The 25,230-nt window shown below is 34.8% G+C and overlaps 2 long non-coding RNA genes across 2 annotated transcripts; both read right to left on the reverse strand.

Moving 5' to 3' along the window:
* Positions 1-17,055: 17,055 nt before the first annotated feature.
* On the reverse strand, positions 17,056-19,196 carry LOC136064827 (uncharacterized). Its single transcript, XR_010626473.1, has 4 exons — positions 19,114-19,196; positions 18,217-18,324; positions 18,030-18,123; positions 17,056-17,470 (listed from the first exon to the last, which is right to left on the reverse strand). It is a non-coding gene; the product is annotated as an uncharacterized LOC136064827 (long non-coding RNA).
* Positions 19,197-19,306: 110 nt separating this feature from the next.
* On the reverse strand, positions 19,307-24,498 carry LOC136064826 (uncharacterized). The gene is made up of 3 exons (XR_010626472.1): positions 24,405-24,498; positions 23,491-23,591; positions 19,307-19,350 (listed from the first exon to the last, which is right to left on the reverse strand). It is a non-coding gene; the product is annotated as an uncharacterized LOC136064826 (long non-coding RNA).
* Positions 24,499-25,230: the final 732 nt, after the last annotated feature.

Here is a 25,230-nt window from a genome sequence, read left to right on the forward strand (position 1 = left end):
AAAAATCACAAAACAAAAAACAAAACAAAAACCAAAGAACAAAGGTCACAAAGGGTAGAGCAAAGAAGCACAAGGACCATGTCAGAAAAACTCAATTAGATCGAGTCTTTTGCATCCAAAACCTTTTAGATGCACCTTAAGCATTGGAGTTCTTATTCACATTAGAGTGATTTCCAACTCCAAGATTGAAATAAAGGTTGAGAGCCTTTACCAATTCACCAATAAGCGTCATAAGATCTTATGCTTGAGGCACAAACACTTTTGGTCTGTTTGCTCTCTTAGTGGCTTGCAGCTTGTAACAATTTGGACGAATGTGCCCAGACTTTCCACAAAAATAACAAACCCAAGCAGGCTTACCATGCAACTTGTCCTTAGAAAGGGTAGACTCCTTAGGTTTAGACTCTTTCAAATCAACCCTAATCTTCCTAGGAGGTGTGACCTCTACAGGTTTAACAGTCTCACTTACAACCTCACTCACAGGGGGTTCAGAGGAAGAAGAAGGAACAAAATTTGTGGAATGGGGTGCAGACACAGAGATGCTTTCAACAAAACCTAATCCAGATTTGTCAGAAGGAGACTTTTGAACACTCAGCATATAATTAAGTTTATATGATCAAGTTTAGAACTAGCAGATCTAGCAATAGATAAATCAAGTTCCCAAGATTTAACCTTATCAAGCAAAAACATATTCTCAGTTTTCACATTGTTCAAAAGTTCATTAGCATCAAACAGTTTCACAAGCAAATTTTTCTTATCAAGCTCAAGAAATGTAATTTTCTTTAAGCTTAATTCAACATTCATGGCATTCTTTGCAGCAACTTTGCAAAGTTTATTGTAGGCTTCTTGAAGATCTGCATCATCAAAGAGTTCCCCTTCAGAAGGGTTCTCTTCAACAGACACACTTTCATTGACTACAGCTGTAGTAGTGAAAGCAATGAAGTTTCCATACTCGTCACACCCAGACTCATCATCAGAAACTTCATTATCACTAAGGTTTACATTCATAGCCTTGCCCTTAGACCTCAAGAATGTAGGACATTCAGATTTTATATGACCATACCCTTAACATCCAAAACATTGAGAACCCATAGAATTATTAGAAGATTGACCTACTTTCTCTCTAGGTTTTTCAGTGTTGCTAACCTAAGTGGGATTATTCTTCCTAAAGTTTCTAGGTTCTGCAGTGTTATTACCTCTTGCCCTTCTGTTGCTATTTCTAAGGAAATTTCTAAAATTCTTGGCAAGGTAAACAATCTCTATAGCAGAGAACTCATTATCAAATCCACCAGCATCAACATCATCAACTGACTTAAGAGCCATTGATTTGGATTTGCTAGTTTTGGGAAGGTCTAACTCATAGGACTGAAGAGATCCTACAAGTTCATCAACAAGGATGGAGTCCACATCCTTACTCTCAGTGATGGCAGTCACTTTGGGTCTAAAATCTTCAATTAAAGATCTAAGAATCTTTCTAACAATTTTAGGTTGATCATAGATTTCACCCAAATTGTATGCAGAATTAACAATGTCATTAAGTTTAGCATAAAATTCATCAAATGATTCATCATCATACATCCTAATGCTCTCAGATCTAGATGTTAATTGCTGCAACTTATTTATTTTAACAGCCTTTGTGCATTCATGCACAGTCTGGAGGATATTCCAAGCAGTGTGAGCAACCTCAACATTAGATATTCTCTTAAATTCTTCCATAGAAACAGCATTGAAAATAACATTCATAACTTTGCTATTGAACACGGCTGCTTCTTTTTGAGAAGTTTGCCACTCACTCACAGGAGTAGTGGGCTTCTCCCATCCGTACTCAACGGAGTTTCAAACTCTCTCATTAATAGATTTCAGGAATTTTTTCATCCTTACTTTCCAATAAGCATAATTATTCCCATCAAAGTGAGGTGGAATAATAAGAAAGTGTCCGTGTTCCATGACAACTAAGGTCAAGGATCAACTTAGAGATCAAAAGATCTATAACAAAAGAGCTACCTGCTCTGATACCACTTGTTTGTTATTAGACTCCTTAAAACATAACCAGATTAACCTAGTTAATAAGCCAAGTTATTACTTAGTCCAAATTCCAGATCTAGGTTATCACAATCAAAACAATCATATCATGCATAGCAGTAAAAATATAAAAAACACAAAGATATGATCACCTAAGAAAACCAAACCGATAAAAAACTTGGGAAGAATTTAACCTAGCTATCCTAATTGTAAACTTGAATCCACTATAGAAAGAATCGAACTTTGTACTATAGAACTTAGACCACTAACATTCTATTGCTACCCACCAGTAGAAAACTTACTGACACGATCACATGTAAACTCCAAAACCACAGACTCCTTCTTTCTTGGATTCTCCAGCAAATACAAGCACACCCACTTGTGTATCTTTAAGTTCTCATGGCAACAACTGAATGATCATCAAGTTCTTGAAGAAATCTCCTTCTTGATAATCCTAAGCTTATGTGAAGGAAAGCTCCTATCAGATTTCACAAGAGATTCACACAAATAACAATATAAGCAACCTCTAAAACGTGGCTAGGGTTTGCCTTATATACCTAGGGCAAAACATAAAACTCTAAACGTTTTAAATAGGCTAGGGCTGAGTTGGAATTCTGCAGAAAAAAACATTATGCCTGATATTCGATTGATCAAGTCTAAGCTTCGATCGATCGAGTCAGGCTGAAAGTCACTAATACTTTCTGCAGCCACTCGATTCCAACTTTACATAAATGCACACACTTTGAGCAAGTCTTAACAATGGTAACAACTGTTTTGATTATGGTTTGCCAACATTACACATTAGAGTTCTAAGTACATAAGTTCCTAAGTCTTTAGAACCTAACACTTTTCTTAGAATAAGAAGATTATTTTATGTTCCCCTAGCTAGAGCAAAGTGGCCCCTTCCATTTATAGTAAGTAACAAGTAACAACAACAAAAATTTCGGCTCCCTTTCTCTTTTTGCAAAATTATTTTATTAGTTTATTTCCATAATACTATAGTACTATTACAAATAATTAGATACATTTTTAGAATAACAGTTCCTTTTCAAATTAGAAATCACTCTAATAATAGAATTAATAATTTTTCTTTTCTAAATAAGATAATATCTTTTCTTTCCTTTTTATCAATTGTATTTACAGTTCATTGTCTTCATAATTCTTTCCTTTGTACTCTCTCTATCAAGCGAATTTTGAAGGAGCAATTTTCTCAAACCAAGGTTCAAATGGTATTGGCAACAATGCTATTGCAGTGCTAAGTTGCCTAGTGTATCATTGAAATTCACTGAACTTATAAACCAATGAATTTCCCATGAATATATTATGTAAGCTAAAAAAAAAAACAAATTGCATCATTATTTTTTATATTTAGAATCATTTAAATAATTCTTCTTATATTTTATGTTCTCATTTTTATATTTTTTTTTATAGGTAAAAAAATATAAATATGACTATATTTATATCAAATCACATATCATGTGCACAATGATTTCTTCTAAAAAAAATGTGCACAATGATTAGTAAGCCACGTGAAAATTATATAAAACACTTTTTCAATAGTTTGTGGACAACAAATCAGTCCAAGACTTTGATTAAATAAAATCTAAATCACAGAGATATGTTATCAAAACAATTGAACGCTAGATGGAATAACAAAAAAAAGGAATTAAATTTGGACTTTTTTCATTTTGTACAATATTAATGAGCAAAGAGTAATGAGACTCAATCTCTTTGGATGCTGCGTGTCCACAATCAATTTTACTTCTTCTTTTTCACCCTTGTGCAAAAAAATTTATCTATATAATCATATAAGACTCTATTTTTTTATTGGCAAAAATACTATATTGGTCTCTATGTTTTTTGTTCCTACCACTAACTCATTAAAAAAAATTAGAAATAAAAATTAAAAATTACAAAATAAAATAAAATAAAATAATATTCCTCATTTAAACTAAAAAAAAAAAATGATTGTTTGAATTTTTTTTCATTTGTTTGATTTTTTCACTTTCTTGCTAACCAATCACACAATACATCCAAAACAAATTAATCTCTAATTCATTTTCTTTTCTTTTTGTGAACTTTCTTGGTAACCAAACACAACACTAGACACACCCTTCTTATACAAACAACAAATAACCTAGAAAAGGAACATCCATTTGTGTATTAAAACACACAGATCCAATGGTGTTGGTGATGTCTCTTTTTATTTTACATAATCACTTCTCAATACTCACATCAAATTATCTATTCTAAAAGTAGTTTCAATAAAATTTATAGTATCCTTAACATTTTTTGAATTAAATTCAATATAGCTATATTAATGAATTTGATTGCACAAATTTAATAATGCTTTTTTTGTGAAAATTGGCTCAAATAAATGTGCTTCAGTCACTTTTTTTTTTTTTTTTTTAACAAACAAGTATTTATATCAATACACTTTGAACATGAAACAAGCATTAAAAAAATTTTTGACATTCGGCCAATGCAAACAAACACAACCTTATATATCATTATGTGACATGCCATTAAATCAAAATTGTCCATTCTTGTGGCTCGTCAAGCAAGAAATTAAAGAGCTTTAACTCTAAAAAACACATTTTTATAAAAACGTCACATAATTTCTTGGTTTAAGAAAGATAATCTACACATTTTCATAAAGAAGTCACATTTTGATTGTACGTATTTATTCTCATCTCATCTTGTACTGGTGGTCTAGATCTAGTAAGGGGCTGACATCCTGGAGCAAAATCTTTATTTAGCCATTCTTTTTGGTTCATTTCATTTTACTTTGGTTTCTCACTTTCAATTCTTCTCACACTTATTTCTGATCTCTCTTTCTTCCTCACCTATAGTACATCTAAGAAGCTAAATTCTTCCCACCAAACCAACTCTCTCTGTTCTCTTTCACACACACCTACCGAAAACTAGCAATAATCTAAAACCGACAATATTTCACTTCTTTTTCACTTTCTTTGCCTCTTTCACTTCAAGAAGGGTTTTAGGGGAATGAACAAATGTGAATAAAATTATGGTGGATGATAGCAAGGATTAGATGGTTCTTTTGGATGGTTCTTTTGGGTGACAGATGAGGTGTGGTGGAGGATGTTCTTTGTATAGATGTCGATGAGGAGGATGATACAAGTGAAAAAGATGTGACTGAAAACAATGACCTAAATTCTGCGTTGAGGAGGGGTAATGATGAACTCATTTTGAAAAAGAAAGTGTGAGACTGGTAATACAAAAGAGGGTGCTCAAGTGATGGCTGATATCTTTGGTTTAAATCCCCTTTCCTTATATATAAAAGAGAATAAATAAATAAGATATAGTTAGAGAGTTTAAGTTTTACATAGTTAATATAATTATGAAGATCCTAGTATTCAAACTGGTATTTGAATTTTCTAAGACTATTGATAATAAAGATCGCCAAGAGCCTTGCCTCAACTACCTAGTTAGTATCTCTTAGTTTTTCCAACAAAGACATTTCGAGTTTGAATCCCCCATTTCCTATCTATCAAATTATCAAAAACAAAAATTTTAAAAAAAGTCAAGGAAGGTTTATAGGATTTCAAAAGAAAATAAAAACTACTCCATAATATTGGAGCCCCATTCAAAGTTTTGTTCCCCTAGAACAAGCGGTCCCTGTTAGGTTCTAAAGGTTTAGGCATTTATGTATTTAGAACTCTAATTTGTAATATTGGCAAACCATGATCAAAACAATCTGTTTACTCTTGTTAAAGTGTGCTCAAAGTTGTTTTATTATTGTAAAGTTGGAATCGAGAGACTGTAGATGCATTGGGGCATTTCGGTCTGGCTCGATCAATCGAAGAATAGATTCGATCGATCGAAAATCGATCAGATTGCGTTTTTCTGCAGTTTTTCAACTCAGTCCTAACTCATTAAACGTTTAGGGTTTTATGTTTTTGCCCTAGGTATATAAGACAAAACCCTAGCCACGTTTTTAGAGTTGCTCCAGTTGTATTGTTGCTCATACATTGTTGTTTTGTGTAAATCTCTTGTGAGATCTAGAGGAGCTTTCCTTTACACAAAGCTTAGGGTTTTCAAGATTGAGATTACTTCAACATCTTGATGATCAACTTGGTTGCTACCATTGAAGCTTAAAGAATATCAAGCGTAGGTGCTTGTAGCTGATTGAAGAATTCAAGAAAGAAAGAATCCGTGGATTTGGAGCTTGCACGGGGTCATGTCAGTAAGTTCTACTGGTAGGTAGCATTAGAAAGTCGAGCGGGGAGCTTGTAAGTCTTTTTGTATGAACTTCAATTCTTTCATAGTGAATTCAGTTTTGCCTTGAGGATCAGTGGGTAAAATCCTCCCCAAGTTTTTTACCGATTTGGTTTTTCTGGGTGATCATATCTTGTGTTATTTATTATTCCGCTGTTATATATTCTTGATATGATTGTTTGATTGTTTTAACCTAGAATTACTTAATTTGACTAAGTAACAACTAAGCTAATTAACTAGGCTACTCAATCTGGTTGTGTGTTAAGGGGTCTAAATTTTCTAACAGTCCCTTTCCTTCATAGTGAGTAACAAGTAACAACAACAACAAGTGGCTCTTTTCCTTTTTTTCTTTTTCTTTTTTTGAAATTATTTTATTTTAGTTTATTTCCACAAGAGTACTTTAATATTACAAATAATAGGAAAAATTAAACTTTACTGCCCTAAACTACACCCTAGATTACTCTTTACATCCTAAACTTTTTGAATGCACGTTTTGCACCATAATCTATAATCTTTGTTATACTTTGCACCCTGACATCAAATTTTCCATGCATTAACTTGGATGAAAATCTAAAGTTTAAGGTGCAAGGTGTAATAAGTAGTATAGTTTAATATGATAAAATATAATTTCCCTTTATGATATGTAAATTTGTAGAGTGTATATTAAGTGACTAGTTTGACCAAAATCGGAAATTTATCTGCAATTCTTCTTAAGCCATGCCAGATGCTATAACTTAATGATGTGATTAACTATGAGTGATGGATAATCATTTTCACATTGACCCACAATTTTTCCTTATCACTCACATTTAACCACTTTAGAATTGTAACAAAAATTGTAGCTAATCAATTGTATTCTTAGACTATCTCAATTATTTATGATATCGGCTTGCAATGTAACATTAGGGAAAACATATTTCGTTGTTTAAAAGCACATTAAAAATGGAAAACAAATTCCTATTCATTTAGTTCTACTTTTCAGTTGAATGTAGAACATGTTTTCCATTGTTTCTGTTGACTTGCATTTTTCACACCAAAAAAATATGAAACATTTTTCATTTTAATAAATAACTGCCTCGTCTAGGTCCCATGCTACCAAGACATTTATATTTATATCGTTCATTGAAACTGTGAGTGCTGCCAGGGTTTCCAATGCACATTGAAACATGGAATCTTACAATCATTTCTTGATGATAAAGTAACGCTACCCACCTTGGTGAAATTTCAAAGGCTGCCTATGTACAGATGGTTCATTCTTCATTTAATTTTGGCAGCAAAGTCATTCAAATTGAAACAAAACCAGAATTTAATTAATTTGTAGGCATAAATGCACTTTTGGTCCTTCAAATTTTTCCCCTATTTCTATTTTGGTCCTTACTTTTTTATTTTATTGCTTTTAGTCCCCAAATGAAAAAAGCATTCCACTTTAGTCCCTACCATTATTCAATTAATGGAAATATTATATGTGGCAAACTAAGTAAAGTACTGACACAATAAATGCTGACGTAGCCATTAAAATAAAATAAAAAAATTTATTTGGCAATTAATAAATGCCACATTAGATCCACGTCAGCTTAGAATTTTAAAAATTAATGTATCAATTTTAACAAAATAAGAAAATGAAAAAACAGAATTAAAAATCAACAACACATGAATTCAAATTTGACATCCACTTCATCAAGAACACACGAGCACAAACACAAATAATCAAACACAAGAACACAAGAAAGTCAAACCCAAAAAATCATAAATGAACATCATACAAAACAAAATCAATCCACATGTATACATAAACCAAATTATCCAAAAGAAAAAACGGATTTAAATCCGTAAATTTAATCAATACAATCATGTACAAAATACCCACAAATTCTAACACACCCAACTCAATCCCTCAAGCATACCAACAACAACAAACACAACTCTCACCCAAATTTGATCAAAATACCCAAAAAACCATTAACCCAACACACCTTACTCTTTCTGTTAGAAAAACCCCTTGATCGAACCTTAATCCTCCTTACCAACCCAGATTTGAACAAGGTGAAAACCCAGGTCAACAAAAATCATAACCCACAAATACAAAGACATGCCCACAATTATATATGTTAGGACATATGTGTTTTCACTTGTTAAGAACATATGTCACTTATTTATGTAAATTGGCTAATCTTTTGACAAAACGCACTCTACTTGTAATTGGGTAGTTCTAGGTGTTTTTAATACTTCAAGAAATAAGGTTTCAAGGTCAAGTGTTGAAGTCATCAAGTCTGTCCAAGAAAAAGCAAGCTGAAGTGCAATTTCATTAAAGCTCGACACCTGCTCGATAGCTACCTCGACACCTGCTATCTGTCGAGATTTAAAAATTCAAATTTTTTGATTTGATTTTCTTGGGATCCGTGAATATGTTTTTGGGCCTTCTTTTCTCCAAACCCTAAACATATAAAAGGATTGTTTTAAGAGCCGTCAAGTGTGACACAAGTTGCAAATTCATTGAGCAATCTCTGTTCAAGCAAATTGTGATCAAAAGACGAAGTTCTTGACCTAGTTCATCTTCTCTAAAGAAGTTGCTGTGTATTTACACCATAGGGTTTTGTGACCAAGCATCTTCCTAATCTTCATTGTATAAGATGAACTGAAGAACTTTGTAGCCAACCTTTCTTCCTTAAGTTGGTGTTTTGAAGTCGCGCACTGGGATCCGCGCATTGGTTAGTCACGTACTTGGGAGCCGTGCATCAAAGGTGGGAACTGTCGCTACAGATCAAGTCCAATTGGGTATTGGGGTAAGGGTTCAACTATAGGTTGGTAAGATACTTTGGATTCCTTTACTTGTAACCGCTTGATTTGATAATAGTAGAGTTTTGGGAGTGGTGACCTGAAAATCACCCGGTGGGGTTTTTGCCGTGAGGTTTTTCCCCATTCGTAAACAAATCACCGTGACATTTATTTTCCGCTGCATATTTAGTTATTTGGTGATTTGTTTGTACTTCCACGCAATTGCATGATAAATTGATTAATTAATAACTTGGCTAATTAATTAATTGGTTTAATCACAATGGGCCTTTCAGGTTGGGACCTATCAAGTGGTATCAGAGCAGGCACACTCTGATTAGGTTTAATCTTTGCTGTGTTGATTCATTGACCCCTACTTGTCATGGATAGAGGACAGTCATTAATTATACCTCCTTTATATGATGGCACTAACTATGCATACTGAAAAGTACGCATGAGAGCTTTCTTGCAGTCTTTAGATGAGAAGGTGTGGTAGGCTGTAGAGATTGGCTGGACCAAGCCAAAAGAAGAACCGGCCGATTGGGATGACGCAAAGATCAAGGCGGCTAACTTCAACAGTAGAGCGTTAAATGCCCTATTTAGCGCAGTCACCAATAAGGAATTCAAGAAGATATCCTCAACTGAAACTGCTAAGGAGGCTTGGACCATCCTCTAGACAACCTATGAAGGAACAAAGGCTGTCAAAGATTCAAAACTTTAGAGGCTCACTACAAGCTTTGAAGAAATTAAGATGGAGGAGGATGAGTCGTTTGATGAGTTCTATGCCAAGCTAAAGGACATAGTGAAATCAGCCTTCAATCTTAGGGAAACCATCCCTGAACCCAAGGTTGTAAGGAAGGTGCTTAGATCTCTACCTGAGAGATTCCATGCCAAGATTACGGCAATTGAAGAATCCAAGGACATTGACAAAATTCCTTTGACTGAGCTAGTTGGAAACTTGCAGACCTATGAGCTAGAACTATCTAGGATTGGCAAAACTAGTAAAGGCAAGAGCATGGCGTTGAAGGCAAAGAGCAGTGATACAGATGAGTCTTCCGATGATGAAGATTCTAAGATGAAGTCATACATTACAAGGCAGTTTAAGAAGTTTATGAAGAATGCCAATGGGAGGAACTTCGACAAGGACCCCAGACAATCCAGTTCTTCTCAGTTTGAGAACCAAGACAAAGGGAAGAAGGACACTAAGGATGGCAGTCAGTACACTGTTCCGGCTGGACCAAAGTGCTTCGGATGTCATGGATTCGGTCACATGAAGCATGAATGCCCAACATATCTCAAGAGCATTGGGAAGAGTAAGGCACTTGCTGCAACCTTGAGTGACACTGAGCCTGAAGATGATTCCGACAATGAGGATGACAGAATCTTAAATGCCTTCACTGCCACAGTCAATCCTACTGAAGGGATTGTTGAAGAAGTTAATGAAGAAGAAGAATTGGTAGAGTCCAAATTTGAGAAGATGGATGATCAAGATGATATCCACTCAGCCTATGAGAAGTTTTACAAGCTCTCTGAGAAGCATGAGAAATTATATAGGCTGGCCACCAAGAAGCTTAGTGATGTGGAACTTGATCGTGAAGAGTTGTCCAGAAAGGTTGATGAGGCGAATCAAACTATTGGAGTACTGAGGTTTGGGAACAACTTTTTGGCTGAGAAGACCAAGAAGCTTGAAGCTGAACTGTTTCAAGTTAGAGCTCAATTGGAAAGGACTTCAAGTGCAAAGCTTGATGAGATGCTTGGCAATCAGAAATCTGCTTCAAATCGAACTGGCTTAGGGTATGGTCTTTCTTTCTCTAATACTGCTTCTACTAGCAATACTGTTTTTGTTTCTCCTGCTAATAACACTAAAATTGAGAACACTTATGTCAAAATTGAATTAGCTAGTGAGAACTTAGATAAGAGTAAATCTATTTTAGGAGCACCCCTTAAACAAGATAAGAAAGATGCTAAAAACCCTAGGGCTAAGAAGGCTAACCCTCAAAAGTCTAAACAAAAGAAGCAGCATCTCTGTCATTATTGTGGAGCTGCCGGTCATACTCGACCAAATTGCTATAAGTGGCTAGCCACTCAACAGAGCAATGGCATGATAGCATCTAGAAGCCAAAATCAACTTCAATCCTCTCTTGCTCCTCTTGGAGATATTTTAAAAGCCCTCTTGCTTCTTTCTAACTTGAACGGTTTCAATTCTTCCCCCTCACCACCGGTTCAAGGATTCAATCAAAAGAAAGGTTCTTCCAAGGTGTGGAAGAAAAAGGACTCCAAGTGATTTCATCACTTTCTTTTCCCTTCTTGTTTTTTTTTTTTTTTTTTTGTTGCATTACTTGTGTGTTTTGCATTTTTGTTGAGTTAGTCTAGTTTTATGCTTTGCTTTGTTTAACATATTTTGTGTGTTTACTTTCAGTTTTGTTTATTTTGTTTTTAATATAAAAATAAAAAAAATTGAAAAATCAGAAAAATACAAAACAGTGTGTGTTTTGTGTACTTTGATACTTGTGTACCTTGGATGGCCATTGAAACAAAGTTTTTAAACTTTGTATCTCTTGTAACTTAGATGAGCATCTTTATGCACAACTAAGCAAGTGAGTTTTGTGCCTCTTGTTTGTGATGAGTAAGATTAAGTTATCTCTTAAAGCTTAACACTCATATCACTCTTTTTGACGGGTAGGACTAGAAAATCCTAAGAGAAAGGCATAAATAACCATCTCACCACTGTTGCTTGCCAATCATAAATGACACATGTATGCTTCGGCATAGCAAAAGTGCAGTGTCAAAGACATTCCTATGCTTCGGCATAGTAAAAGTGCGATGTCAAATGCTTAACATCTTGGGTATTTCTTTTCTCTCTTTTATATGCCCATGTATGGTATGCTAAAATAAAAGAAAAAAAATGCAAAGAAAATAAAAAGTAAAAAGATCAAAAATGTTTTAAATATGGTTGCAAGCGTGTATTCTAGGAGATGTGGGAGTTATAGGATGTACCTTGAAGGTAATAGTCCCCATCAAACAGTTATGATTGTGTGTAAGTTAAAGTTATTTTCTCATATCTCAAATCGTCACAAAATGTATACACATATGCAATCTTGCGATATTTTTCACACACAACACGCAATATTCTTTGCTACTTTTGATACATGTGCAGGTACAATGTGATTTGGCCATCACAAAGGTTTTACATGTGCTAATGTATGCTCACTAAACTGTCTTAACTTGTTTTTGAAAAATAAAATTGGTTAGACTTGTTTAGTGTGTGTGTGTGTGTTTTTGAGGATCCATGTGCTTAAATTCTTGTTGAGAGATAATTTTGAGAGCTTTATATGTTGAATGGATTATTGGTTGAGGTGTATGTTGGATTGCATTCATGTCTGTGTTTTTCTCTTCTCGAGAAACTACTTTCAACTGCTTGCTCGACACCTCCTCGATACCTGGTCATCTGTCGAGCTTCTCAAGCCTTTTTCTTATCATAATCTCGACACCTCTTCGACACCTGATGGATCAATCGAGAAATTTTCTTTCTCCTCGACACCTCCCCGACACTTTGTCGATTGATCGAGCTTCTGATCTTTGAAATTTGATCTTGCACCTCGATACCTCTCGACACCTCCATCCGTCGAAGGCTATTTCTCTCGATACCTCCTCGATAGCTTCCTCGATACCTCTCGACACCTCAGCTGTCGAGATTTACTGAGGTGTCTATCTAAGGGATTTTCGCGATTTAGACTTCATTCCCTCGATCTCTCTCGATCTGTTCGTGGCTGTTCACCTCCCAAACACCCTTTTCTCACTCAAATCTTCAAACCCTCTTGATTTTCGGCCTTCCCTTGGTCTCAATCACTTGGTAAGTGCATTTTTCCCTTCCTTTTTCATGCATTGCATGTTTTGAAACCTAGGTTTTGGGATTTTTTGAAATTTTTGGGGTTTTTCAAAATTGATGAGTTTTTATTGAAATTTTGGGTTGGGTTTTTATTTAAATGCTTTCAAAATGACATACATTGCATTCCATGTGCATTAGAATCACATTTTCATGCATTTAGATGTGTGTTTTATGCTGTGTGCTGGTAGAATTGGATTGGGCTGAGCCCGTGATGTCTTTTGCTTTGCATGTCACATACTCATGCATTCTCATGCATACGTTCTTTTTGTTCATCATATTTGCTCTATTTTGAACTGTGTTGGGACTTTTCTGATTGTCTCCCTCTCTATCTCTTTCTCCTTCTTTTACGTTAGTAGTGTCTATGGCACCCAAACGTAAATCCACTCCTGCTCGGAACTCTCTGCGTTCTGGAGCTTCCTCTTCTTCTGACTCTGCTCCTCTTAACCTTCGGTTTCGTGATGGAGATGCCCACAAGGCATTTACGGAGAACTTTTCTCGACGAGGTGTTCATTCGGAATGCCAAGTCATTCTGGCGGACTTCGCCGACACTGACCTTCCCTCTGTCATTCACAATAGGGGATGGGGGTCACTATGTGACATCCCGGTCACTTGTCCCCTTGTGCTGATTCAGGAGTTTTACTCTAACATGCACGGGATAGATCGTTCAGTACCTCTCTTTTTCATTCGCGTTCGAGGTACGCGCATTCCTGTCACACTGTAGCTAGTTGCGAATGTGCTTAGGGTTCCTAGGATAGAGTTTCCTGACTATCCTTCTTATGAGCGTTTGAGGACTGTGTCCAAAGATGAGCTCATCTTCGCTTTTTGTCAGCGCCCTGCTGATTGGGGTGAGCATCAGTACATATCATGTAGGCCTTTTGCTAAAGGTCCTAGATTTCTAAACATGGTGATGACATGATGACATTTGTACTCCATCCTTTCTCTCACTACAACTCTATCACAGAGCCTCGTGCTCGATTTTTGTTATCTCTTCTTGAGCATCTCACTATAGATTTTCCCTCTCACTTTATTCTTTCCATCATAGATGTTCATCTTGATTCGGCGTCCCGTGATAAGCTCATCTTTCCTTCCGCTATCACGAGGATCTTACGTCATTTTTTCGTTCCCTTTCCTGTGTCCGACCACTTCACACACATATCTGCCATAAATGCTGCTACTGTAAAATGTAGTGAGACTCAGTTTAGGTCACGATAGACAGATTCCACTCCTCCCTCCCGTTCGACTCCGTCCAGATCTGCTCTATCCAGATCAGTTTCATCTACATCCGCTCCTTCTTCCTCTACAAGCGATGTATCTCTAGGAGACATTATGGCGCAGCTGTAGCGCATGGACACTCGCCTTGATACACTCTCTGCTGAGTTATATAAGGTGAATGTTCGTGTTGGTCGTATTGCACGACGGCAGGCGACCATGGGTGGTTTTGCTCCAGAGGCTACTCCTTCACCATCTACTCCAGTAGCTTCAGATTCTGAGGATGATGAGGATGATGATGATGATAATGATGGAGATGCTAGCTCTACTGATGAGATGTTTACATGACACTCTATCCTTTGTCACTCGTGACAAAAAGGGAAAGTAGTTTTGGAGTTATGAGAGTAGTCATCTTAGGGGGAGAGTTAATATATGACATTTTGATAGGGAGAGCGTTGATATTCTTGAGGGATGTAATGAGGTTTTTATATATCTTTTCTTTTCTATTCTTTATAGATACATTGATCTTGTATATGAGGTCCTTTGACCATTTTTACATACATTGTACTTATACTTCTTTATATATGTAGATGTATATTTCTTTCACCTCTCTCTTCATGTGTTGTTTCTTCTCTTCTTTATACACATGCTCTTTATATTTGTATGCAATTTATTATTTCTGTTTCACACAAGATGCCTTGATGAGTTTTGTTTAAAGTGTTTCAGAAATACAGGTTGTCAAAGTCTACTTGCCATAAATTCTCTTCTTGCAAAGTTTTTCAAGAGTTTGTGTTAGGATAGATTTTATTGTATTCAACAAGTGAATATGAGTTTAGTGATTTATGACTTCTCTCATATGTTCATTTGCTTGTTGTGGTTTTGTCACAGATTGCCAAATGGGGAGATTATTAGGACATATGTGTTTTCACTTGTTAAGAACATATGTCACTTATTTATATAAATTGGCTAATCCTTTGACAAAACGCACTCTACTTGTAATTGGGTAGTTCTAGGTGTTTTTAATACTTCAAGAAACAAGGTTTCAAGGTCAAGTGTTGAAGTCATCAAGTCTGTCCAAGAAAAAGTAAGCTGAAGTCCAATTTCATTAAAACTCGACACCTGCTCGATAGCTACCTCGACACCTGCTATCTGTCGAGATTTAAAAATTCAGATTTTCTAATCTGATTTTCTTGGGATTCGTGAATATGTTTTTGGGCCTTTTTTTCTCCAAACCCTAAACATATAAAAGGATTGTTTTAAGAGCCGTTAAGTGTGACACAATTTGCAAATTCATTGAGCAATCTCTATTCAAGCAAATTGTGATCAAAAGACGAAATTCTTGACCTAGTTCATCTTCTCTGAAGAAGTTGCTGTGTATTTGCACCATAGGGTTTTGTGACCAAGCATCTTCCTGATCTTCATTGTGTAGGATGAACTGAAGAACTTTGCAACCAACCTTTCTTCCTTAAGGTGGTGTTTTGAAGTCACGTACTGGGATCTGCGCATTGGTTAGTCACGTACTTGGGAGCCGTGCATCAAAGGTGGGAACTGTCGCTACAGATCAAGTCCAATTGGGTATTGGGGTAAGGGTTCAACTGTAGGTTGGTAAGGTACTTGGGATTCCTTTACCTGTAACAGCTTGATTTGATAATAGTGGAGTTTCGGGAGTGGTGACATGAAAATCACCCGGTGGGGTTTTTGCCGCGAGGTTTTTCCTCATTCGTAAACAAATCACCGTGTCATTTATTTTTCGCTGCATATTTAGTTATTTGGTGATTTGTTTGTGCTTCCACGCAATTGCATGATAAATTGATTAATTAATAACTTGGCTAATTAATTAATTGGTTTAATCACAAGGGGTCTTCCAGGTTGTGGCCTATCAATATAGACAGAATTTCGGAACCTAAACCCAAAACTTAACCCAGTTCTTTTCAACAATTACACAAAGACAAAATTCAAACCCAAAGACATTCAACAATTACACAAAGATAAAATTCAAATCCAGAATTTTTGGCTCCAAACACAAACTCATATTTTTTGGACCTAAATCTAGTTTTTTTCAACAATTAGAGAGAGAGCTGGGTTTTCGGCTAAGGTTGAGAGAGAGAGAGAGAGAGAGAGTTGGGTTTTTGGCCAAGACTTAGAGAGAGAAAGTTTGATTTGCAGCCATGAATTTAGAAAGCAAGAGTGAGTTGGGATTTTAGCCATGGATTTAGAGAGAGAGAGAGAGAGAGAGAGAGAGAGAGCCTTCAATTAGTCCCTTCACCCGAAACCCACTTTCAGTCACCTCCACCTTCACCCTGAGCTTGGAGACTTTTTGTAAAGAGGGATAGCTTGGAGAGAGAGCTTAGAGATTTTGTTTGAGTTTTTAAGATTTGACTTTTATGTTGTGTTTGGTTGCCAAGAAAGTTTACTAGAATTTGAGAAAGTTACTCAAAACAATCTCAATCTTTAAAATTCAAAAAGCAAATTCTTTTTTGTTTTGTTCTGTTTTTTTTTTTTTTCAATTTATATTAAAAATGATAAATTAGAAATTCTTTGTTTTTAAAATTTTAAATTAAAATGTTAAAGTGGCATATTTTAAATACCAAATAATTTTTTTAATAATATTTTAATAGCCATGTTAACATTTACTATGCCGACAGTACACTCCATTTGCTATATCAACAATTTCCATTAATAAGATGACATTAGGGACCAAAATGAAACGTGTTTTTCATCTTAGAGACTAAAAGTGGTAAAATAGATAAGTAGGGACCAAAATAGAAATTGACCCAAAATATAGGGACCAGGAGTGTATTTATGCCTAATTTTTATTATTTTAAGTCAAATTGAGGGCTGGTTTTGCAATGCTTTTCTGAGTAAATGAATGGCTCAATCTCTCAAAATAATACCAAAGGTACAAATATTTTCATTTACACTCCAAATACAACAAAAGAATGCCAATTTTACAAAGGATAAATACTACCACAAGCTAATCCAAGTTTTACACATCCAGAAGACTGAATTTTGTAGTCTTTGAAATCGTTCTGTTGTTTTGGGGCGTGTGGAAAATTGTGAAGATTTGAATGTGAAATAAATACCACTCTTTTACAAATGATTTTTAAATATAATAACTTGTCATATGTCAGATGTTTACAAGTAAAGTTTTTAATTTTTTCGCAAAAATAGACTTGTTATAATTTTTTTGGCCACAGAATGAACAGATACTTCATCACTAGTGTTCACATGGCATTACGAGCATTACGAGCCGCTCTCCATCGTTGGATTAGCCGAGTGAAATAGTTGGAGACCGGAGTGGCGGGAACTGGAATAAGCTTCCCGAGCACAGCAAGAGGCCAGCTTTCAGAAGTAAAAGGCAAAAGTTTAGGAATAAAAGTAGAATCATTTACTACCTTGCATGTGAACTTCTAACCACAAGCACAATTGCTCAAGAAAAAAAAAGAAATTGCTCCCTAGTTTGAACAAATGTAAAATCATTTTATGCTCCCTTATGTTTTTTCCACCTGGTTTGGTTAGTGCATTGGGGATAGAACTGCATACTTCTTTTGTTGTATGCTTTTTGATGTATAGTTAGTGTGTTCTTTGTATTCATTTCTGGTGTCAATTAATCAGAATTCTCTAACTAGCCAAAGAAAAAAAAAGGTTAAAAGAGCCCAGTTTTGCAAATCGTCAGAAAACATCACAAATCTTGCTGACATTGAAAATTATTTTGTTGCACTATAAACAGATTTCCTACAGTTAGAAGTTAGAACCATTATCAAATGATTTTATTTCTAAACATGCAGTATAGGATGCATGGTGAGATTCAAAATCAGATACTTGAAACAAGATACTCCCATGGCTATAAAAAGAAACTTGTAAGATATCATGAATGACCACTTTGAATGACTGAACTAACCTGATTATAGCGATAACAATGGATATATAAGCCATTGCTTCCAATTGAGTTTCACTGTTGATGTAAATTTTCCAAGGAATCCCATGATGAGTATCTACAAAATAGTAAGGACTAGCATTATTAATACCAAGTAGACATGCATGTACAAAAAATAAAAGTATGTTAAACAATCATAATGGCTAATCACCTGAAGTACGAAGGTAATTCCAACTATTGACATGGAAAGGCGGTTTTTGGTTACTCCACTGAAGACATTTATTTCATCTGGTTTACGAGCATTGAACTAATTGAAAATCTGTAATTTGAACAATTAGCAAACTGTGGTTTGCAACATAAACAGACTTCAAAATAAAATTAGAACAGATATTAAAAAGATCTCACTGAAACTGCACACTTTGGCATAGGGAAAGTTTAGTTTTCTTCACATCATTGAAACCCATATTTAACAATCAATAGTACTATAATATTTCAGATGGAACTCTAATTTTGCGATTAACTTTTTTCTTTGTTTACTCAGTAATTAGACTGGCTGACAACTTTCTATTTTCCTACCCTAATTTTTGGGTCATTTTTCAAGTTCAAAATTATTTTCTTAAAAAATTCTAAATATAAAGATCGGCCATTCAATTGTAGTATGAATTCTATGTGATTCCAGAACTCAATTCTTGGTCTATAAATTCCTTCTTCTTTTTTTATTGGTAAGATCTTGAACCCACCTCACCCTTCATCCTAGCTATTAATATGGAAAGAGGAAGTACCATTTTAGGTGAAGTTCATTGGCCATGTTCAAACAAATCTAAAGTTCTGTAGGAATTGAAATAAATGAAACACCTACTCCTAAATTTTTTTTTTTTTTTAAAAAGAGACATTGAAAATCAGCTTAAAGTTATTTGAAGATTTCTTATTCAATGGTAATGGGTGTTTCAAGTTTCAACTGGCATTTCTCACACACTAAACCGTAATCAATATGATGCATATCCTATTTTATCCTAATCTCTTCTGAAATTTTTATTTATTTATTTATTTTTATAAGTATAATCTCTTATGAAATTGAAATGACAAATATTGAAGCTGATGGTTTTACCTAAAAGCAGATTCATAAAGTTGGTATATACTAGTTTCATTAAATCGCCTACTTACTTGGCAGAGGACAGCTACTTGATAAACAGCCTGCAAAAACAAGTTTATGAATAATATGGCAACAATCCATAAAGCTAGATGCCCATTTGCTTTAATTATACATTTCAACAAAAACTACTTCGAACAGAAGAGGTACCTTATGAGTAAGTTCCTCCACATTATATTTGTTATAAGAGGCTCCCTAAGAGCATTAGCAATAGGGGTATACAAAATATTTTAATAAAAAATATCCTCCCTCTCTATCTCTCTCTCATCATTCACGGTACTCTCTCTTTCTCTGTCCCTCTCTCCTATTTCTCTGACTCTTCCTTTCTTCTCTGTGTCTCCTCTATTCTCTCCTCTCTTCTTGTTTTTTGTAGTTGCTGTGTTTGGGTGGCTGTGGGTTGGCTGGATCGGTGGTTTGGAGTTTGGATGGCTGTTGGTTGGCCGGATCAGGCGGCACGGTGGTGGCGTGGTTGTGGTTCAGTTGTTGTTGTTGTTTTTTTTTTTTTTTTTTGGTGGTTCAGTTTGTCAATTTTGTCTTCTCAAATAGATCTGTTTGTTTTTTGAAAGAGAATAACTTTGATGAGGCAAAGCACTGTAATCTTGGTAATAGAATTCCAGAAACTTGATTTGTAATAGAAACTCAATGACATCAGTGTATACTGGAGTCTGATACATTACGCATTTCATCATAAAAGAAAGAAAGAAAGAAAAAAAAATTAAAGTAGAAGAAAATTTAATAAATTTCTGTTATGGATCTCTTGTAATATTACTTCTTTTTTTCATATGTTAAAACCTCCCAGACTTTTTCTACTTGTGGGTGATGTTGGCATGTAGCAGTGGGTCAAGAGTTCCTGGGTAGAACAGAGATGGGATCGAAAGAGAGAAATAATTTTTTTTTTATTTAATTATGTAATTTATATTATTTTTTTAAATTGTACGTCAAAATAAAAACTAAAATATTAAATAAGTCGTAAAATAAGAAAATAAAATAAATAAAATAATATTTAAAAATGTTAAACAGAGACCTTTTTTTTAACAATCTCCCATTAATAGTGCTCTAAGAGAACAGACATGAGATCATTAATCCACGTCATATCATATCAGTCAAAAAGTGATTCAATCAGAGACACGCACAAAACCCTTAATATTGAATATATTATTGATATGTGAACAGGGGCGGCGCTACGTTGTAATCAACCCCCAAAAAAAAAAAATTTATATATAATATATTTTTTTTTTAAATTATATTTAATATTAAAAAAAATTGTTTTAAACCCCTACTATAAACACGTGCACACCCTGAAAGCCCAATCGAATTCAGCTTTAAACTCCAAGGAAGAAACAAAAATAAAAATAAATAAACAAGTCCAACTAAAAATTTTTGGTCTTTAATCTCAAAAAAAAAAAAAAAAAAACCCATAAATCAAATTTTAATCATAAATAAAAAAAGGGCCAAACCAAACCTAAGAGGGAAAAATGTAGTCCTCTCCCACTATCCCTCTTCACCCTCCAAACCCAAAGAAAAAAGGTAGCCACTTCATCCACAAACAATCTGCCGCCATCTTACTCAGATCTGCGCCGCATTGCCAACACTTGGACTGTCTCTGATCTGCCACTGCAGCTGCTTGATTTGGTATTTTCATCTCTCTTTCATTCATTGTGAGAGTGTTTGTTTATAGTGTTTTGATAGACTTCTTTCACTGAATCACGGTGTGTGTGTGTGTGGGGTTATAGTGTTTTGATACTTTATCTTTGAGTTTTGAGTCTTTGACTAGTTGACCGTCTCCTTCTATGCGTCTGTACTATTAAGTTTTTGTAGTGTTTGATATAAAGTATTGAGTTATGAGTTTTGTCTTTTGCTTTTTTGAGTCTTTAACCAAAGTGTGTGGGAGTGATTGTTGCTACGTGGGTGGGTCAGTACCTTAAATGAAGAGTTGTAAAGAAAATTTAAAATAATTTATCAAAATATCTTGCAAATTCATAAAAAATTGGTAAAGAGTAAAAAAAAAATAATAATAATAATAAATTAAAGTTCACTTACAACAATAATTAATATGTTATTGTATTAGAAAAAAAATATGTCAAATGAAATTACAGTGTTTTTTTTAATAGATTTTGTATATTTTATGTTACTTATTGACTCCCTTGAACAAAAATCCTGGATCTACCACTGTATGTGAAGCTAACAAATGAACAAAAATAAAATGGAAGAACACTAAGCTGAGAATGATGAAAAATAAGCATTACTTAAAATGGTTCAAGAATGTTTGGTCACAATCTGAATGACCCCTTGTGATTAACCCTAATTAATTAATTAATTAACTAAGTTATTAATTAATCAATTTAACATGCAAATACGTGGAAGCACAAACAAATCACCAAATACTAATTATGCAGCGGAAAAAATAAATGACACGGTGATTTGTTTACGAATGGGGAAAACCCTAACGGCAAAAATCCCACCGGGTGATTTTCAGGTCACCACTCCCGAAACTCCACCATTATCAAATCAAGCGGTTACAAGAAAGGAATCCCAAGTACCTTACCAACCTACAGTTGAACCCTTACCCCAATATCCAATTGGACTTGATCTGTAGTGACAGTCTCCACCTTTGATGCACGGCTCTCAAGTACGTGACTAACCAATGCGCGGATCCAAGTACGCGACTTCAGAACACCAACTTGAGAAAGAATGGTTGGCTGCAAAGTTCTTCAGTTCATGTTCATAGGAAGATGCTTGGTCACAAAACCCTATGGTGCAAATACACAGCAACTTCTTGATGGAAGATGAACTAGGTTAAGAACCTTGTCTGTTGAGCACAATTTGCATAAACAGAGATTGCTCAATGATAATACAACTTGTGTCTACCAAAACGGCTCTTAAAATAATCTTTTTATATGTTTAGGGTTAGAAGAAAAGAAAGCCCAAAAACATATTCACGGATCCCAAGAAAATCAGATTGGAATTCTGACTTTTTAATTCTCGACAGATAGCAGGTGTCGAGGTAGCTATCGAGAGGTGTCGAGATTTAAAAATTCTGCACTTCAACTTGCTTTCTCTTGGACAGACTTGATGACTTCAACACTTGAGCTTGAAACATTGTTTCTTGAAGTATTAAAAATACCTAGAACTACCCAATTACAAGCAGAGTGCGTTTTGTCAAAGGATTAGCCAATTTACATGACTAAGTGACATATGTTCTTAAACACATTAAAACATATATGTCCTAACAAAGAAACGCAAAGTAAAAAATAAATAACAAAATAAAAACAAAACGAGTCTTTCAAAGCTTTTATATAGATAGCTACTCATCACCCCTCTAGTTGGAGAGGAATCCTTCATGGCTATTTGTAAAGTCAAACATTTTACAGGATGATTCGACTACAATGTCTTTCTGTTGTAAACCGAGATAGTTTACTAAATATAACAGATAGTTAATTGGAGATGACCAATCTTTTGAACTTGAGAGAGAATAGACTTTTTGGGTTAATTTTCTACTTAATTCTCATTAATGCATTTAACGCACATAAATAGCTAAGATGATAGAACCTCATCAACAACGTCTAATAATGGCTTCCATTAACCCAAAATGGAAGGAATTGTAAAGAGTAATAGAGATTATAGAACATGTTGCTCTTTCAGACCCAACAGAGCAAGAGTTTAACAAAGAAAATTTTGAAGTAGAAAATGGCAATACTGCAAAGGGAAGAAACATTTTGGTCAATTTGAGAGTTGTTTAGGTTCAACAAGGTTGTAGAGGATCAATGGGTACAATATTTTCATGGGGAAATTTGAAAGAACCGGAGCCTAACATATTTAGCCAAGGAAGAAGATGTGCTTCTCTATTTACCAAGTTATGATAATGTGCATATTTTGGACCACAAAATGGAGAGAATGGGAGGTGAGTTGAGCCCAGAAAAGTATCAATACGTAGTATTTAACAGAGTATAAGCACCAACAAACAAGATGCAATAATAGCATCCTACATTTTTCTTTTTCTTCTTCGATGACATGGAACCTCACCAAGGCAAAACCCTTTGGATCCACCCTTGGAGATTAAACCATGGATACACGACCCCACCCATCAAAACCGTGTATCAGGTAGTCTAGGAGTACTCTTAGTGGGGATTGAACCAAAGATGTCTGGGTTTACAGCTCATCCCAAGCCTCCAACCACTAGGCTCACCCTGACAGGTATAAGAGCAACCTACATCTATAAAAAAATAAAGCTAATGGCCATAAAGTGTACCATTGAGTGAAAGCATACTACAAAACTTGAAGAGCACTGAATGCAAATATGATACTGCACAATCAACAGGGATCAATGGTGCAAACCTTCGGCCAACTGGTGTTCTATGCATAGAGTGGTCTGTTGGCGGTTCTGTAGCCAAAGCAAGTGCTCCAAGAGTGTCCATGATAAGGTTAACCCATAGAATCTGTACCAAGAAGACATAAACATCAACTTCACAGTTGCTAACAACAAAGGACAGTTAAATGCTATATTCTTAAAATTTCCCTACTGCTAGCAAATAATTAATCCAATGCCTTGATGGCATAGACAACCCACAAAATACTGAGTCCTGATCGTTTCAAATATTTGAGTGATGGTTCAAAACTTCTCCCAGAGAAGAAAAAAATTCTTGATGCTCAAATAATTTTCACAAAACTTTATCATTTTCACCTAGAAAGATCCAGAAACATTTGCCTTCATGTAGGAAGGGTTTGGGTAACATAAACAAATTTAAAATAAATTTAAAATGTCAAATGTTCCATCCCTTTTACATCAATGCAGTAAGATTAAGAAATCATCTTAAAGTTGAGAAAATGCAGTAATGAAGGAGTAGGTATCTCATGAGATGGTCTCATAAGACATCTTTCTGACCCACATATGTTATGAGAGGGATGCCTTATAACACCATCTCATAAGATAATTTTTCATAATGAAGGGACCGATTGAGTGTTAAAGCCCCATGGTTATGTGTTAATAATGCAGTAGTAGAAAAGCCATGAATGTTTTGTCAGTTTATAGGAAATAATTCATGAGAAACATTTTCTTAAAAGCCCACACCCAAAATATTGACAATTGTGGATTTTTTGGACCTTCTATTGCATGATTCTTAGTCCTACCCACATGTATCAAATTTGAGAACGTTCCAACATATGTGACATAAGGTCTACTACAAAACAAGGTCATAACAAATTATTTTAAATTCGCCCATCTTCTGGAGAGAGAGAGAGAGAAACGAAACCTGCACTGCATTTAAAGGAACTTCACCAGAGGACACTGCTGCTACAACATTAATTGTAAGACCAGAAAAGGGTTGCAATGGTTAATGGTCAATGTAAAACTGTCTTAAATTCCGTACTCAATCTCATAAATTCATATTGGATTCTCTGGAAAGCTAGATTCCATGAAAGTAGACAGCTTACAAGGATAGTCATCAACCTAGAAGGATTTAAGTTCGGTGAGAGGGATATTGACTTTTTAAATAGAGTAAATGGTTAGTTAAAAAATTATCAATATTGTCATTGTGTTTAAAGCTTAAAATGCAACTCCTTTGTGCATCTTGTGGATTCTTTGGCATGTGTGAATTAGGAGAATTTTTGATGGATTGAATGGTCATTCCATAAGATCAAACAATCTTTGTTACAAGACATGTAAGATTGGATGATAGCATTAGGAAATATTCCTTCTTGTTCTGTTTTGTTTATTTATTTTTATAAATAAGTGCAATTCCTTAAAAGGCTAAAAAAATAGGTACTACACATAGAGAAAAAGACAACAAGTGAAATAAAGAAACATAGAAGTAAAACTAAAAAGATCAAAGCTGTTGTATCAATGGCAGGAGCATAAAGAATCCAGGAACTCCATCATAGAAAACATAAAAAGATCACATCACCGCAATGCACAATGCCCGTTCAAAGAGTATTCAGAAAGAGAAACTTGAGATTTGGCAAAGATAGCATCTTGTTCTGTTTTAGAATTTGTAAATATTCAAAATTTAAAATTGTAATTCTTACATAAGTTTTGTACCCTGCATTCTGTTTAATATAAGTACTTTATTTATCAAAGAA

Source organism: Quercus suber, unplaced genomic scaffold (assembly GCF_002906115.3).
Source record: "Quercus suber isolate HL8 unplaced genomic scaffold, Cork oak 2.0 scaffold_25, whole genome shotgun sequence".
Taxonomy (NCBI): domain Eukaryota; kingdom Viridiplantae; phylum Streptophyta; class Magnoliopsida; order Fagales; family Fagaceae; genus Quercus; species Quercus suber.